The sequence below is a fragment of the Asterias amurensis genome, chromosome 10 (assembly GCF_032118995.1).
Source record: "Asterias amurensis chromosome 10, ASM3211899v1".
NCBI classification, from domain to species: domain Eukaryota; kingdom Metazoa; phylum Echinodermata; class Asteroidea; order Forcipulatida; family Asteriidae; genus Asterias; species Asterias amurensis.
Window position 1 is genome coordinate 17,627,537 of NC_092657.1, and position 17,037 is coordinate 17,644,573.

Sequence of the window (17,037 nt, forward strand, 5' to 3'; positions counted from 1 at the left end):
TCACGTAAATATTAGCTGGTCCCCTTGACCGCTTAGCTGTTAGTAATTTTACCAGTTTCCTTTGATGTATAAAGTATGCCTTTTTTTATACACGTTGCCTAGGGGTGGTTGGGAACCAGGTAATATAATTGTTCAGTGCATTTCCTTTTGTGTATTTAAGTACCCTTCGATAAATACTTTTCAGAAGAACAATTCTTATAAATGACAAAGTTAGATAAATAAATTGTCTACTTGTAATGCTGATGGCGTATGTGTTGAAGATCTTTAAAGATGTTATTAAAGAAATATCGGAACAACTTCTATATGTCTAGTTTTTGTGGAGTGTTTTTCTTTCTTCTCTATATGTTTACAATTTGCAGTAAAGTTGGATTGCAATTAATTAGGTGCATAGATTACAATATTTATATGATGTTTCAAATTGGGTTGTAATGACCACAGTATTGAAAAGATAGATCCATTTTTAACGCAGGCCTGAAAATAGACTTAGGGTTTAGGGTAAGGGTTGGGGTTAGAACGAGTTGCATCACTTTTGCTGAAAAGAGCCTTCTCAGTCTAATGGCTCAAATTCTTGAAGAAACTTCCAAACCCCATCAGGGACACAATTTTATTCAACAAATTTAAGAGACTTCTGAAAGACCACTAGTTTTACATTGTTGGAGGATAACCGTTAATGGTGTGTACATATCAGTGCCAATAGCCTGTTCCATTCTAACATGTGTAAAGCGCAGAGGGGAACCAGTGACACTATAACGGAAACGCAGGTTAGGAGTGTTGAATACCGTGGTACCGGTGGTTGACTAGACTTCCAAACATAGAGTTATATACAAGAACTAGAGGGCGCACTGGTCTATATATGCGCCCCGGCATGCGCGCAGGCGGCCATTTTCTAAGTTGCCAAAACAGCCATCTCACAGCGTGTGTTTGTGCGGCCATTTTGTAAGTTGAACAAACGGCATCGCCTGAACGTTCAATAAAAAAACCTCAAACGTGTATTTCATATTCAACGCGCGTACAGAATGGCGCGCTTGTCATCTTGTGGTCATGTTTGTTCAAGCAGCATCACCAGTGCGCCCTCTAGTTGTTATATATAACTCTATGCTTCCAAATGAGTAGTTGGAGTGAGTACCTCACTGCGCATGTACGTTGCTGGTCAATAGTCGACTAAAGCATTGTGCACACTAAAACCTGCTCCTGTTTGCACTAGACTTGTGGACAAGTCGTTTATGGTCCCAAGCGGTGAGATAGTCGAGTTGCAGCGGTGCTCTCAACAAATACCAGTAGTAGTCTATTTCCACACGCAGTGCGCAAGTTAGCGTAGATGTATCCCGCAGGATATTATGCTGACTGAACCAATGGAGATGGAGATTCAAGGGAAATATAAGCCCGACTACTGCGCGCTGCCGGCCCGACTTCTGGAGTAGAAGTCGGCAATCAGCAGTTCGCGCGAGAGCAGTGACAACTCAACTATCTCACCGCGTGGGACCATTAACGATTTGTCCATAAGTCTAACCAGATATGACCTTCACCCATGACCTCACAAAGTAAACACAGGAACCATCAAATAATTGAATGAATTGTACATGTTTATTGTGTTGAATATAATTCTTGTGACCTGCGCTACAAATTACATTGAGACTACCTTTGTTGTCTCTGCATGAACATTAAAAAAAAAATCATAATTATTTACAGTTTTAAGGCATTTTTCTCAAGAAATAACTGCATTTGTATTTAAATAGATGCTCTATCAGAATGTGCTATAATAATCTGCTTCTGGAGCAAAAATCTGAAATTTGCATCAAATTAAAAAATAAGAATTGACATTGGAGTTCAACAGGAAAATGGAAAAGAAAAGTAAATAAATAAAAAGTGAGAGCCAGTTTTAAAATCGAAGAATAAAATTGATCTTGACAACTTTCTGAAATTCAATTGTGATGCATTTGGGAAAACTTGCATCACCCACCACTACTGCTGGGCTTGTGGCTTATACAGCATGCCTTCTACTGTTAAAATAGATAGATCCAAATGATTCATTAAAAACCATCTTTGATGATTAACACAAAGCCAATGCATTACAGAAAACCTCCATAAAAGAATTCCAACTTTTGGCACAAAAACTGGAAAGTATACACCCCTTTCAGCGAGCGAACGTGTTTAAATTGAATTACTTTATGGATGAGCAGTTAATCTGCCTGGGGCACTCAACTACACTGGTTTGTGCATGATCTGATTAACTCCACAGTTCTGGAAAAGCAATAACATAGAGATAACAGGTGTGAGTTGCCAGACAAAAAAGGATGTTTTTGTTCCCTCTTTCTGTGATGGAGCATTCCACAGATAGCCTTTCACATGTGTTCATTTCATCAACGATTGCAGCCAATGCAACACGTCTAACGTCACTGCGTTTATGTAGTGTTGGAGTATGCATAAATTGTGTAAACAATTTCTTGCACAAAGTCTAGGGTACATGTATAAGAGGGCATGAAGAAGGAAAGATAAGAAACTACATGTTCTTAAAGCCATTATACACTTTCGGTAAACAGTATTGTCCAAGTCCCACACTTCGTGTATCATAACTTATATATAAAATAACAAACCTGTGAAAATTTAAGCGCAATCGGTCATCGGAGTCGGGAGAAAATAACGGGAAAACCCACTCTTGTTTCCGCACGTTTCGCCGTGTCATGACATGTGTTTTCAATAAATCCGTAATTCTCGCTATCGAGAATTGATATTGTTTTAATGTTTTCTCGAAAAGTAAAGCATTTCATGGAACAATATTTTAAGAGAAGTCTTTCACCATTACCTTCTGTAAACCCTGTAAATTATTTGTTAAACTGTGAACTTTTTTTGTTTTTCCTCGTACCGAAAGTGTATAATGGCTTTAAGTACATTTACAACATGTTTGCTTTTATATTATAACAATCTTTACTGATTGTTGCCAATTAAAAAATAAAATAGCCTGAATACTGTTTAAATTTCTTTGCTTCAAAATTAACATATCATCCACTATTCGCTCATTGCGATAAATTGGTGATTACGAAGAGTTCAGATTTACACAAAGAATGAATACTGAAGAAAATTCTAGGTCATAATTTGCCAGTCTAAAATTAATATGCACAAATAGAGAGTAATCATTGGCAAATAAGTGTTGGACATCAGTAACTTTAAATAATGAGCTTACCTGCAGATACCAAAGGAAACCCTAATTAACATACTTTAATATTCATATCAGAATATTCAGATTTACATAAATATTCATGACGGAATGATTGTACTGTGGCAGTGATACGGCTGATGCATTTACGTTAACATGCAAAGCAGTATACTATACATTCATTTTAGCTTTATACATCAAGGTTTTGTTTATACAGCGTATTCATAAGTCATCGAGGATATGCATAATTCATGAGATAAAATGCATAATTCATGAGATACATGTATATATTCATAAAGACCCAAGAGAGACAAAAGACCCATCACAGTACAAAAGTATGACGTACATTTCACCGCTAAGAAAGAAATAAAATTCAACCCAATTATTCAACCAGCAGCAGAAAACAATAGGAGTTGCTAAGCACAGAAATCATACTAAGCACATTACCTGTTGGTTAAGTATGGAAGACCACCATAGGTGGCAGCAGACTTAAGTTGAGCACAATTAACATTTAACAGGTTTCAACCTGATTATACCTAGTTGAGTGCAGTTGATATTTTTAACAGGTTTTAACTGAAATGTAACCCAGAAATTCAACAGGAGGTGCAAGGAATGGATTTTGGATTGGCTTCCAATTGTTAGCCAGTAGCACTGTTTAACTCTTTCATTGACATTTATGTGCGTTTTGAACCTAAAAGGACCGTCTTTTTGAGGTTTTTAGAAATTTGGTAGATAACAAAATGGTCTTTCTCATCAGACAAAATGCATCTTGCTGGTTTGTGTTGCCTTTGTACATGTACATCCTAAATCCAATATATTGAGTGATAATGTGTATAAATTATGGGTCATACACATGAACATTATGCACATGTACGGATGATGACACTTTTTGACCGGGGGGGTACAATTACAATTACTGGCGCTGAAAGAATTAAACAAGATGAACTTACTGCGTAATAGACCTCTTGCATGTGACGTCACACGCTCAAAAAACGCCCTCACTTGGGTCAAAACACGCCCTCACTGGGGTCAAAGGAGGCAAATGATTGGACGATACCTGTTCTTTGTGCGTGAAAACGTGCACGTCAGTGTAGTGTTTCGCATTATGCAAGGGCTGTATTACACAAAGGACAAGTTCAAGATGGCAGTGGCATGACTTTGAACAAGTAAGGCACATAAATGTTTGCAAACTAAATAACTTGTTTTCACTGTGCATGGTAACAAAAACAAAAGGAAGAGCATTAACTGTTCATCAATTGAATTATCTTGCAACAAATACTTGACGTTGAAATTAAAGGCACTGAACACTATTAACCTGTCTTTGTATAATTAAGCAAAATAAGTATTTTTTTCCCCCAAATCTTTGCCACAGCATTCTTTTGACAACATAAAAGAGAGGCAACATTTTTGCAAGTGTGCAATAAATAATACAGGCAGTGACTATAACTGGTTGTAATTGCAAAGTTTAACCGATTAAAATTTTACTACTTAATAACAACATGTCCCTGAAAAAAGAAAAAAACGAAAGTGCTGAACACTGGAAAGTTTGTGGGCTAACGGTCTTAATAGACTGTTCAAAGCATAAGTCAAAGAACAACCTAGGTCAAACAACAAGCTACAATCCCAGCCAAAATGCTTGAGCCACCAATTCTCAACGTTACTTAAAAACCAATCACTGTACACTTCCCACAATCAATCTCTCCCCAGCCACATTCGCCCGCTTATTCCCAGCAAACATAATAACGTGCCCTGAACGTCGCTACGACGTTATTTGAATGTTGGGAGAACGTTTTTAGTTAACGTTGTACGGACGGATAAGTGTGGAGTTTTGTCAACGTCTAGATAACGTCGCGTCATGACGTAATATAATAACGTTGTGAAAACGTTAAATCTTCACGTTTTGATAAAGTTATTTCTGAACGTGATTGTAACGTATTTATATAACGTCATCAACAGGAAAAACCCAACGTTATAAAAACGTTATTAAATGCTTTAAATAAATGTAAATTTATCACAACAAATCAAGACACATGCATACCAAAAGTGCTTTTGGCTCTCTTAACATCTTTAATTGCATACAAATCATTTCATAGAAAAGACAGCAAAACTTTAAAGCATGGTTAAATATTACTCAAAATGCGTTGTATAATAAAAATGGCAAAGATGGAGATTTACAGTTAAATGGTCTGTATACGTTTGGCAATGACTCTACAAATTCAAGGCAATAAAAAACAACTGTATTGTCAGAAGTTCAGCAGCTGTAGGTAATGTAATGCATTTTGAGAAGCGTTTAACTTCGAAGTTCTCCGGTTATAGAAAAAATAGATCACTTTTTATTCCCCAAAATTTAGATCTAAGAAATATTCTTCCTGTGTGGAAATAATCGTCCTGTTTTTTCCCGGTGAAATCTCCAAAACACAAACATCTTTTGAAGTGAAATATTCACAGAGGGTTAGTTTTATTGTATTTATCTACATGTATATATTATATTATAAACACATACAGTAAGTTCCATACCATTGTTACTGAAACTCACTGCTTGTTCAAATCTAGTTGTAGATACATCGTACCATAAAACTAACCTGTGAAAATTCATGTGGGAAGAATATATAGTCTGCAATTTGAACACCCAATCTGAGAAGCGTTTCTGGCAGAAACACTCATCAGCTTCAAAATGTTTTTCCAAAACCACATTACTTCAAAGTGAACTGTTTCACAAAATGTTTCTTACCAGGTAATTTTATTGCCAAATGTATAACCCTTTGAAAACAAACGTTTTTAAAGTTAACTTTAAACACAGTTCCAATTGTCTTCAGATTTCAAAAGTAAAAATACAGTGCCATTTTAATGAATTCCCACACAAATTGTTTTTGGTTTTTTTACATTTGGATGGAGCAAAATCCAGTGTGAATGGCAAAATTGTTGAGGAGGAATGTTGAATTTAGAACTTTTTTGAACATATTGAATAATGTTAAATACTGTTCTTGTTTAAATTTCTTCATTTAGTGCATCTACGTTTTAAAATCAGTAACAAAAGCTCAGCTTGGAGTTAAAATGTTAAAAAGGGTTTGGGGAAAAAAGAATGGCAGGCAGCAAGTGGTACACGGCAAAATTGTCGATGGATTAGTCAGAATCACCAAGGGTCACCACATCCGAAAAGGTAGGTATTCCTCAACAAGGTTCCTAAATGTAAAAGAAAATGTGAAACAAAGAGAAAAATTAGTCATTTTGACCTTTCCCACAAAATGTGTACATGTATTTCCTTTATCAATGTACACATGTATATCGGTTCATCCATGTTGGGTCAACAAGAACGAGTTTGACATTGTTATTTTCTAATGTAGACATCGTGAAACATAACTGTCCATATGTACCTGCACAATATCAAAATGTCTATGGACTGAAAACATGTTCCATTAATCTTTGTATAGGATAGTGAATACCTTTTGTCTTCAAGCTATCTAGTTTTTTTTTACAATATATTAGGCGTTGCCAACATTTCCATTGAGAGTATTTCACATACAAAGCTACATCATGCACATGTAATTCACTCACCTGTACTTGGGCCCAACTTTTGTTGTGGGGAAATTTTTAGGTGTCAAGAAGATAAGATGGCCTCCTCTAACTTTTTCAGCAAGCTCCTAAAAGTAAAACAAAAACATTTTTAAGAAAAACATAAAGTAATTGGGGTGGTCATTCGAAATGGTAAAACTAAGCATTTTCATTCCTTCTACCCAGTACCCACATATTGTTTGTCTCAGCTAACAAAATTAACTGTAATTGATCAACAAACCTTTTTTTAAATGCTGCCGTTTCATTAAAAAAAAGTAAATCAATCAACATTAAAAAAGCATCAATCATGCTTCACTATTCCATATATGCTTTCTGAAAAAAATACAAATGTTGGTTCCTTTCAGTTACCCCTTAACTACTCCTTCAACAATATTAATTATATATATAAATTGATGAAATACTTTTCCTTTTACCGTTGCTGATTTGTGGAAAGCACAATAACAGTAACACACACAAATTGGTGCCCTCATAAGTAAGCATAATAATATATTAAATTAAACATCATATTCATGGCGTCGAAAAGCAGTCAATTTTCCTCAAAAATCTGTGGTTCACAATTATTCTACTCTGGGACAAAGGATACAGAGTAAACTGGTGTCAAAGAGCACGGAGGAAGACCAAACACGAAGATTGGTTGGCCGTATTCTAGCTACCTCTGCCATTACACACGACGTACATGAATGATGACAATAGACAATCGTGATAACCAAATAAAATACTTGTTTTTTTACGGAAAACACAACAAGATAAAGTGAGTTTTTGTATGTAGAATACTTACCATTGTCGAGAAGATGACAACTTAACAACCGATGTAAATTTGGTCGGCGTAACGTACAGGCTAGGAGAAGAATACGACGGTTGAACGGCGGAAGTGCAACATAACATTTGAACAATCCCCCACAATCCTCCGCGCGGATTGTAGCCTCGTACTTTATATGAGAATTTACTTTTTTAATAATTGTATGAAGTTTTTTATTATTAATCTTTTTGTTATTTACTAACACCTATATGAGTGTCTTTATTTTTTTTATTTATAAAATATTACCATAAAATAATATTATAATAAAAAAATATTATTTTTTATTGAAAACGTTTTGTAGAGGATTTCTGCATGACCGCGGTCATCTGCCTCGTGGTACAACGTTGATACAACGTTATATCTGTACGTTGCCCACGTGCCCCGAGGATACACGTCGTGCGACACATGCCAGTGAACTGTCAAAACACTGTTCGGTAACTTTGTTAAAACAAGTTTCCACAACGTCCCATTATCAGACGATGAAAACTACGTCGTTGCAACGTTAGTTGTACGTTGCCAAATAACCTGACGAAGGTACAACATTCAAGCAACGTTGCCAAACAAAGCTAAAGTGACTTTATTAAGACGTTGTGAAAACACAAAGCCACAACTCTCAGACAACGTTTTGCACAGAACATTCACATAACGTTTGTATATGACGTTTAAAAAACGTTAGACAAAAGTTGTATCTAAGTTATGGAGTAACGTGACGAAACCAAAACCTTCTGACAACGTTGCATAACAATATTCACAGGACGTTTTTATACGATGTTAAAACATAACGTTTTTATAACGTTGTATTTATGTCATTGTGTAACAAGACCAAACTGCAACCTTTTGCCAACGTTGTAGGTTAGTTGTGTTTTAGTTGGGAAGCAACATTACCAAAATACAACTTCACAGTAACGTTACGATGACGTTACGTGTTTGCTGGGTTGTTGACTGTAACGCGAAAGACTGGCAATCAGAACCAACATTGAAAGGGACAGGGGGGCCCAACGAGACATGGCCGGATTGTAGGTCATTGAACAAGCTAGTGCAAAGAACAAGCTAGGTCAAAGTTCAAGGGTCAAAGTCAAGGATGCATATATTACAAGGCACCAATGGAGTTATCAGAGGTGGGCGATTATATACATAAATAACATCAAGCGTTCTCTTGCAAATCTAGAATTGTTGTTCTTTTTTTATCTTTTAACGTTTTAAAAATCGCTGCGTGATCTTAAAAAATACATACAGGTTAATAATCAGTTATCTCTGCTGAATTAACGATATAAAAATATATATAATTTCGTAAACTTGAGATAAACTTCAAAAAGGTTTGAAGTGAGACATGGGACAACAAAACTGTAAAAAAAAAACTATCAAGGTCAAAGTTGAAAAGGTCAAAAGGTCAAATAGTGTGGTAATAAATTTGTCATTGTACATACCGTGAATATTTGATACTTGCAACTAGACTGGCTATAAGTCACTTTAAGCAAAACAGTTCCATACTAAACTTTGGTACTTAAAAACACATACATACAGTATTGGGTTCTGAAGGGGCTAATTAGGGCTTGATGCTTCAGTTGGTTTTATTGTGTAAAACTATGAAAAATGAGCGTGAAAGTTGGAAAGAAGTTTGGGGTTTTGTTTTGGTATTCATTTGTCATTTGAAGGTTAAATTCTGCAACGAAATGGAAAAACATTTCCCTGGGGTAATATTATCAACAAAACTTTAACAGTGTGCCATAATTTATGTCAGGGGTCATTTTGTTGCTTACAGCCTTCAAGTAAAGAAAACAAAGTACTTTGTGCGCCTAGCAGAATGGCGTAAGCCATAGAGTTATATATTAGAACTAGAGGGCCTACTGGCCTATATACGCGACCTGGCATGCGCGCAGGCAGCCATTTTCTTAGTTGACAAAACAGGCATTGCTTAGCGTGTGTTTGTGGCTGCTGTATGCGCCGTAGCACTGTGTACATGTAGACCCTTATAAAGTGCAACGTATTACTAGCCTCGGAATTAAAGGAACACGTTGCCTTGGATCGGACGAGTTGGTCTATAAAAAGCGTTTTATAACCATTTGTTATAAAATGCAAATGGTTGGAAAGATATTTTAAAAGTAGAATACAATGATCCACACATATTTGCGTGGTTTTCCTTTAACTTTGTAAACTAACACGGTCGGCCAATTTCGGGAGTCAACAATTTGACCCCCATAAATGGCCGACCGTGTTTGTCGACGAGGTAAGAGGCAAACCACGCAATTTCCAGTGATACTTGTGTGGATCATTATATTCTACTTTTAAAATATCTTTCTAATCGTATGCATTTTATAACAAACGGTTACAACCACTTTTCAATGACCAGCTCGACTGACCCAAGGCAGCGTGTTCCTTTAAACGTTTCAATAACCTATCTTTCTGAAGGTTGGTATATAGGCCTCCTCAGCCCCTTCAGTACCTTGTTTGGTAGATACATGCACTGTATACATTTGTGTAAGACTTCAATGTTATTATTTATTATTAATATAATTATTCAGGTGTACAGTGATCTACATGTATGTATACCATAGAGCTATATATATTGACTAGAGCACTAACACCCCGTTATACACGCACTAAGGTTTTGAAGCCGTGTGGGCGCATCCATGTTTATGTACAAACAAATACAAAAGCTTGAAATTTTGTACGGCAATTGTATGGCTATTTGCATGATCGTGCGTCTGTTCTTTTTTATGTGCAATCGAAGCAAAAAATGCCGTAAATGTGAACGCACAATCTGCTGATCAGCGTTATGTGCGTCATGATTAAAAGGCGCGTGTAATTTTTTTAATGCGGCAACCAAGTCGAAGTTACAGTTTTCGTAGCGCGGACGTACGCGAGTGGACAGTTGCGTACGTATACGCACACGCCGAATTTAAAATAATTGCGGCAGTGTGTGTTCTCTTAAAATTCCGAATTCACGCAACACATCAAACATGTCTGCGCCTAGGGTGGCTTCAAAACGCAGAGCAAGTTAGCGCTCTAGTCAATATATATGGCTCTATGGTGTGTACCTACCTTTCAACAAACCCTGCACCGTTGGCGCATTATATTTTCCCTAACAAGATTTTTCCTCCGTTCCTCTTGCCAGGGTGATTGTGAACAGCGAGGTCAACAAGATGTCAGAGCAGAACCTGACGGTCTGCTGGTGGCCGACCCTCCTCCATCCCCAGTTCAAGAGCCTGGAAGACGTCGCCAACGAGACCCAGCTGTCTGCCTTCGTGGAGCTATGGGTCAAGCACTCTGTCAAGCTCTTCGGCACCGGTCTCGAAGAACAAGAAGCACCCGAGGAAGACTCTCCCATTTACGACCAAGCCGAACTCATCCAAGGAAATCCCAGCGCAGAGGTCAATAAGGGTTACGATGCCCCCACTTGACCTGACCCCTGACCTTGACCCCTACACTTGACCCTTGAACTTTGTTAAAACCAGCCTGGGATTTAAACCCAGTTTAAGATTGACTACTAACCAGCATAACCTTGACTCTTTGAAGTTCACGCTCGAGTGAATAGTAAACTAAATTTATATCTGCGGTTCGATATGGATGACCCTTGAAAATTGACCTTTGACCTGTTTATTTTGAATCGTTCCATGATTGATTTAAGGGAGGGACTCGGAATTGTTAGCGATAAGAAAACCTATAGTGATTCAATGGATTTTTGGAGGCTGGAACTCCTTTTCTTTAGAATGAAGTGACTGATTGAATATTCATGATTTTCTCATTAATATTCATGACATACTGAATATTCATGAATGGATATTCATGAGAGACTGTATAAGCCACTGACAGTCCCCCCACAGGCCAAGTTGGATATCTATACTTGCAAAAACCACATCGTTGAGATTGGGATTGTTAAATCCCCCCTCCGTACTTAAGTGGAACTGCCTGATTTACATAACTATAATATTCATCATCCTCTGAATAATTTCCTGTGGACTCTTCTTGCCATGCTTTGGACAAAACTGCAAATGACAGTCAAGAACATCTCCCCCCATGTTGAATATTTACGGAGAAGCAAGTGACAGAACAATGTTTGGTCTTCCTAAGCTTATTATGAATTTTTCGACGACAATCTTTTGAAGCACTGACCGTAGCGGCGACAGATTTGTGATGATGTAGCGCAATGCAATGGTGCCGAATGGATCATTGCTGTATCAAAAGGAATTTCTTAAACAAGAAAAATGTGTACAAATGGAAAAGTGAGGATGAATTTCTCAACGATCTGAATGGTGCTCACCGGGATAACTGGTTTACGTAACTGATGCTGGCCGGTGTGCTGCATTTTTAAGGGCAAGGTGGATAGCACTCTATGAGGAAATTGTAAATTTCAACCGCAGCAATCTAAGGGCACCAAGTCAATGACCAGGGGGCGAAGTATCACGCTTATGATGGGTTTTGTCTTAAAGGAACACGTTGCCTTGGATCGGACAAGTTGGTCTATAAAAAGCGTTTGAAACTGTTTGTTATAAAATGCACACGGTTGGAAAGATGTTTTAAAAGTAGAATACAATGATCCACATAAGTTTGCCTCGAAATCGCGTGGTTTTCCTTTTACTTTGCAAACTAATACGTCGGCCATTTTATGGGAGTCCAAAATTTGACTGCCATAAATGGCTGACCGTGTTAGTCGAGGAGGTAAAAGGAAAACGGTGCAATTTCGAAGCATGTTTGTGTGGATCATTGTACTCTACTTTTACACCATCTTTCTACCCATAATAAGCATTTTATAACAAACGGTTACAAATGCTTTTCAAAGACCAACTCGACCGATCCAAGGCAACGTGTTCCTTTAAATAACCCAACCGGTTTTCAATGTTCTCCTTGGGGCCCTGTATTGGCCAATAAACAACCTCCTTTTGACCTCTAGGTGAGGGTACCCTACTAAAATGACGTCGTGTTCATAAGGTCTATGGGGATTAACTGCACAAAAATAGCAGGACCTAACGAGCTGGATCCATATAAGGTTGTGTGTGCGTGTATTAACCTTTATGTCAAGGTAATTCTTGCGCATCGACGCCATCTTGTAGAGATGTAACAATGCTGAAACAATCGAAACGCACAGTTATATACGTGCCGCGCACAGGATGGGCCAATCAGCAGCCGTCTTGTAACATGTGCGCGAGGGCGCTCTACTACAGAAATGTCTAGAAGGTCATCGCTGCGGGTGCTGAGGAAGGAACACACAGGGGGAGCAACAAACATTTGGCTACCATCTGCTGCCAGTCCGAGGATATTTTGGATTGACAACTTTGAGCATGGTTTTACTCTGTGGATTTTCAAGTCATGATCTGACTTGGCTGCTTAAGCACAAACAGAAACTAAGCTAAGCAGAATGAGGTTACCAGCCTAAATATGTGTCACATGTTTAAATCTCTGACTGGTACTTTGCTTACTTTTGCTCAGCAGCGACTTATTAAGCCAAAGTTTCTGCTTAAAAGCAGCTGTATGCTGGCAGCACAAGAGACTATGGCTGAGAAACTGTGGCTGAGGATTGATCACCATAGTTACATGTGTTGAAGATGAGGATGCCCATAGCAACAACCCTTAGCAACAGCCGTAGCCACTGGTACACCTGTCAGTGAGAAGCCCTCTTGTGACGATTCCACTTTGTTAACACGCAGGAGTGTCTCAACTGTAGTAGTCTGATCACCTTTTAAAAATTATTTCTTCCATGGTTTTTACAACTTGCGGAGCGCAGATGCCAGATTCCAATCTATTGTTGTAAATTTAAGATTTCCATGTACACTACTATACCAGACCCCTCCCCCTTTCATGTGAATTGTGAGGTGAGGCTAATTATTATGCGCATAATTTTGCTTTTTTGATGACACTCAGTACTCACCGAAAATTTTGTTTATTAGAAAAAGAATAAAAATACAAAAAAAAAGATCATCCACATAGTGGGTTAAAATGAGGAAACTATAATAGCATGCAGTGAAAGTGATTGCTGCCTGGCTGTTGTATTGTCAGTAGGCAAGTTGGGACGGCTGTTGAATTACCAGCGGCAATTACCAAGGCAGCTTTTGTTTTTTTTTCCTTTGTTTTTTCCTCTCTCTTTCTTAAAAAAAAATCTTATAATGCTGTTGTAAAATAAGAAGTGTATGATGAATTTATTAAGATAAATATGTACGGTATACAACAAAAATAATAGTAGATTTACGTATTAAGCATTACACCGTCATTTTTTTCACCTTAAAAGCATAACTGTAAAAAAGCAGGGGTTTTGAAAATCACAGGCCAAAGTTTTATGCAAGATTTGTACAAAACTATTACTGGTTCGTAATTTGCCAGCTCATTTTCATGGCACTTGTTTGTGGCTGAAGAGTTCTGCGTTTGCCACAACGAAATGCAGAATTACGCTATAAATAGCGCCCTCAACTTTGGCCCTGATTTAATGTTATGGCCCTGGATCACGGCATGGTCTCAGTGTGAGACTTTTTTGGGGCGCTAGGTGGCAGCAGATTTACCAGGTAAATCTACTGGTCTTGGTAATGTGTGCATGCTCAGAACTATGTAAACAATGGACTTAAACCTGGTCAGTCTGCTGCCACCAAGTGTTCAAATGTCTCCAATTGATTTATTTTGTTTTGTCGCTTTTTTCACAGGAAAATTTCTTTCACTTTCTTTGAATATTAATATTGTAATATGTAAATCTGTTTATGCATATTTAACACTTGTGGGTGTGGCTTCCTTCTGTTTATTAAAAAAAAAAATGAATTTAATATAACATTAAAAAAGATGCTTTTTTTTATAAGAGAATATTTAGCAAGTTTTCTGAGAGCACTCGTTTAAAAACAAAACATGCTAAATTGAATGATCTACCCGTGTATACAAATTGAATGTATACATGGTACGGGTATCGTACACACTTTGTATTGTTAAAAGAATATTGTACGTTGACTGAATGGACTCGGGTACTTTTTGTTACACAAAACACAATGTCGTAGAAAGCTTCCCGTAAAAAATAACTAGCTGAGGTCCTTTAGTTTTTTGAGAATTGAGTAAAACAAGTCACCAAAAAAATGTTTGTCTCTAAATTTATTTTAGCACGTAAAACTCATTTCTCAAACACTACAGCACCTTAGCTAGTAATATTTTAAGGTAAGCTTTCTACAATCGTTATATTCAAAATGGTTTAATTGTTTGATGTAAATCTGTGGACAGTGTGTTTTGTGTTACAAAAAGTACCCAAATCTTTAATTTTATAATTTAAAGTAGGTATTATACAAATTTATTCCTAAGAATTGTTGGTTTATGCTTAAATTTTTGTTCAGAGAAAACCAAATCATGTCATGAGAAATTTGTTCCCGTATTATGAACCAGATCAATGCATACTTATGTTTAAAAATGTATATTCAGAATATTTGCATACCTAAACTTTCCAATGCATTCTGAAGATACGGTTAAGTAGTTGCTAATGAATAGTCATGAATTGATTTGCATAATGCATTTTCATGAACTCATTACCATACAAGAAATTGCCGTCTTGTACCCACTAACACTGATCGATATCACATTTCAATGTCTGACAAGGGACCAGACTAATTCCTTGCCTCTGAAAGTGATGGTTTATATTGATTTGAATAGGAAAATAAGCTGTATAGGAAAAGAGTTAGAAGCTGTATACAAACTTGCACTGTTAATCTAGTCCCGATGTTTTACTACATGCTAATTATGTATTGCTAAGAGAATGCCAACAAGGCGTCATGTAAGACAAAACTATAAATAAATAGTAAACTTGGGGGTACAACCATGGTACAACCGTGTGAAAATCTCTTAAGGCGAGTGTTGGCTCTTGAAAGAGCTGGTTGGGTCTCGACGTTTCGAACAGTATACTCTGCTCGTCTTCAGGAGAGTACAGTATACTGTTTGAAATGTCGAGACCCAACCGGCTCTGTTCAGAGCCAACACTCACCCTAAGAGATTTACACATGGCTGTACCCGCAAGTTTACTATTTATTTATAGTTTCTTCTTATTTCTCCACACCATGCAAAGCTTCAAACTATGGCGTCATGTACTGGCTACATTGTAATACTAAATGTACAACTTCATTTTGTTAATGTTCTTTTTTTCATATGGTGTAACTACTTACCTTTCAAATTTGCTTTCTTTTTTTCTTTTCCAAGAAATCAACTTACTGATTTACCTCTCAAAATTTGATATTTTAAAAATAAATTCTATGATTTTTCTTCCATGAAATTCTCGTGAGTAAAAGGTGTCTTTCACTACCGAAAATACTTCGCCGAATTGTTTCTTCAGAACGCTGCATCCCTTGTAATGTATGTGGAGTTACGCCCGATTCATACGCCAGATACCAATTTTGACGCCACAGTGCTGTTTTCGCAGTGAAAGTGAATGTTTCACGGGAGTCCTGCGCAAGTCATCTGATGGTGAATTTGTGGCGTCAAAATTTGGATTGCAGGAAATATGACTCTGGCTTTAGGGGTTTAGACCAATTATACTTTGTGTGGAAACTATTGTACAAAGTTGTACATTTCCAACATTGACAGTTATTGAAAGAAAATACCTGGCCCTAGAATCGCTCTCATTTACTCGTTTTGTGAACATGATTACATTTTATAATGAGTAGTTCAAAAATAGCACTTCATCATAGTAAGTAATAATAATAGTAGATCGTTTTTATATAGCGCTTTTCACGCCCGAGGGGTGTCTCAAAGCGCTTCCACATTATTATCCCTGGTCACTTGGCCTTATATCATTCCTTAAACCATCTCAGCTCCCTGGGGAGTATACAGCCTGTGCGCAATATACATGTATGCGCTACTACTCGGCTAAATCAATCACAAGAACCAACTCTGCCCTCACAGGTACCCATTTACCCCTGGGTTGAGAGAAGCAATTATAGTTAATTGTCTTGCTCAGGGACACAAGTGTCACGAACCGGGATTTGAACCGACACTCTGCTGAACAGAAGCATCAGTTCGGTGCTCTTATTCGGTGCTCTTATCCAGTCGGCCACGACACCCCACCATCACATCCAAGGGCTTCTCAAAGCCCTCATTGTGTATTACACTTTCTTCAACTTTCCCTACTAAAATGCTTACTACATTGCAGCTGTATAAATTTATAAAATTTTCATTCTGTATCTTTGAAATCGGTCTTTTTAAAACTTTCATGAATTGTCTGAGTTTAACGTGTCAATGAGATCCTTGTACTGAGACTTTTATTAACATCACTCCATGCTCCATTACCACAAGAGGGCGCTCTCTCACCATACACTGCTACATGGGAGTTCGCTATTACAGGATAATGATAGCTCCTGTGATAGCAGTTTTCTAGGTGATGGCGTTTTGTGGTTGACAGTGCCCTCTATTGTGAATATCAGCGATGGAAATTAGCCACAGGAGTTTAGTGAGATAATAAACACATAGGAGCGTCTTGAACCTTGGCTAGTAATGGAACATTTCATGCTCAGATGTGAAGATATTTTGCGCGTCTAATTTAAATAATGTACCAGACATGATT

General features: G+C 37.4%; 1 long non-coding RNA gene across 1 annotated transcript; it reads right to left on the reverse strand.

Annotated features, from left to right (window-relative positions):
- Positions 1 to 5,173: 5,173 nt before the first annotated feature.
- Positions 5,174 to 7,617, reverse strand: LOC139943119 (uncharacterized). The gene is made up of 3 exons (XR_011786753.1): positions 7,506 to 7,617; positions 6,710 to 6,795; positions 5,174 to 6,337 (listed from the first exon to the last, which is right to left on the reverse strand). It is a non-coding gene; the product is annotated as an uncharacterized lncRNA (long non-coding RNA).
- Between the last annotated feature and the right edge of the window lie 9,420 nt (positions 7,618 to 17,037).